Below are 2,474 nucleotides of genomic sequence, written 5' to 3' on the forward strand. Positions count from 1 at the left end.
CGGGTGCTATAGTTGGAGCCCCAGAAGCTATCTTGGACTATGAAGTAACCTTACAAATGGAAACCAAGCATTAAGGATGACAACATGGAAATATAGGAGCCCATGTTCCTGACAACTGTGGAGCTGCTGATCAGTCAGGGATTGCTTAACTTTAGATTTCTTTTGTATGAGCAAGAAACAAATTTCTATGCTGTTTAAGTCACAGCTTGGAGTTTTCTGTCATATGCAGTAAAAGCTAATTCTAATGGATATGAGATTTGTTCATAGTATTTTGAAACTGTGTAGACAACTTGTGCAGTACCAAGGATTCCCAGATGACTGTCGTGGTCCCTGACCTCCCAGAACTCCCTGTGCAGTGGGGTGGTCTAGCAGATAAGCAGGCCGTTGCAAGGCTGGCTGATAAGGGCTTTGACGGTGGTTATGCTCCAGGGTCCGCAGTGAGGATTCACACAGATGGCAAAGCAAGCTTCATCTCCTCTTTCCTCTTCTCCTTTCAAATCATATCTAAATTCAATAACTCAACATGTGTTCCATTGCCTATATTTGATTTAAATATATTCTAGTACTTAATTTAAGCCTTGGAGTTGAAGAAGAAAAATATGATAATGTGGACCAGATTTTAGATGGTTGGCAGTTATAATTTCACAGAGATCCTGTATGGAATAATAAGCAATAGTTATAAACTTGCTAAGAATCAATTTTGCATGTGGAGCTTCATCGAACCAACAATTATATAAATACTCTAGCGCTAGAAAATTGGCACGATGCTAAAACTACAAATGTGGTCTGTGTCATTTCTTTAATGGAGCAATTATTTCGATGCCACCTTTTCCCTTTTGAAGGCACCTTAACAGCACATTTGGCCAGCTTCTCACTACTGGCCAATACTGTTCTTAAATATCAGAACCTGGTGTCTTAGACATCTCCAGATCTGGGCCAAATGAAGACACAAACCTATATTGAGTTCTTACTAGGTGCCAAGCCTATTTCCTACTGTCATATATATATGACCAGTAAGGGGATCTTAACCCTTGGCTTGGTGTTATTAGCACCACACTCCCCCAAGTGAGCCACGGGCCAGCCCTATCTTATTTAATCTTTACAATGACCCTGCAAGAAAGGCTTTAGAATCCTTTCATCAGTGAGAACCAGGCACAGTGTCTAAGCGATCTGACTCCAGTCCTACAGAGTTCTTGAGGGGCAGAACCGGGATTCAAACCGAGCTCTTGGGCTGCTTGCCTCTACACCAAACTGTTTCCCAAAAATGCCTTCCCTGGTGGCGTCTTTTCTCTCATCACACAGTCTTTTAAGCCTGTAATCTCTTTCGCCCACTCTAAGCAGCTTTCGGCCCATGGGCTCTATTTCCCAGGTTCCACCGGTCACAATCCTACCCCCTCTTCCAAATCTTTGGCACACTTCCCTCCTCCTCCGTAAACCTTCCTTGCACCTCCCATCTGTGTGACCTGTGTTTCCCGGGAATTCTCCCCGCCCTTCGCTTGGCTCTTACAGTGCTTGTCACTTTCTATTCTTTACCAGGGCTCTTTGTATCCTTAAATTACCCACTCGGATTATCGATTTTCTGTGGGAGGGAGAAAAGAAAGGACGTTAATTGCACACTTCCTTTGTCTAGGAGTTTGTCTCCTTTAATCCCCCAAACAATCCTATGAGGAGGTTTTAATCTGTCGCTTTACAGATGAAGAAATTGGTCACACAGCGAGCTAAAGTGATGGTATGAGCTGCAAACCCAAAACGCAAGGGCGAGGAATTACAGAGCTTTCTCCCCGCTCCAAGAGTAGCACATCGCGCAGGCGTGCAGTAAAGGCTTGTGGAATGAATTAATGGATGGATGGATGGATGAATGAACATTTGAAGGCTAGCTTACAAAAGGAGTTTCGGAGAAATGGTACAGAAAAGAGGTGAAATCTCTCCCCTCCCCGCAAAAAAACATACAGATTCCAAGTACGGATAGGGTTTGGTGTTTGCAGAAAATACCGAACACTGCAACGAACCTGGAGTAAAAGAAAGGGTTTCCTTAACAGTTGGGCAACTAAAACCGTCGCTACGCAGAGTGCAAGGAGGCGTACGACGCCTGTGATCCGGCGACAGAAATAAAAGGCACATGCAATCTACAAAGCTCCCTCCTTCGGAAAGCTCTAGAACAAGGTCGCGTTTTGTTCCCAAACTCGGGCCGCGGGGCGGGGAGACGCCTGTCCCTTTAAGAATCTGGTCGAAGTCCTTTTCCTCTCCATGCCCCGCCACCCCCCACCCCACCCCACCCCCGCGGTACCGGCGCGGCCTGGGCGCCCACCCCTTTCTCCTCCTGCGGCGGCACTAGAGGTTCGGCCTCCTATCCATCACAGAGGGCCGTCTTTGATTGGCTGCTGCGCTTCGGGCCTGGAGGCGGGGCGGGAAGGCCGGAGAAACTAGTTTGTTGGCGGCGGCTCGGCGGTACCGCAGCGGGAGCGCGGTCCCAG

This window comes from Galeopterus variegatus, unplaced genomic scaffold, assembly GCF_000696425.1.
Source record: "Galeopterus variegatus unplaced genomic scaffold, G_variegatus-3.0.2 Scaffold556, whole genome shotgun sequence".
In the NCBI taxonomy this organism is placed as follows: Eukaryota; Metazoa; Chordata; class Mammalia; order Dermoptera; family Cynocephalidae; genus Galeopterus; species Galeopterus variegatus.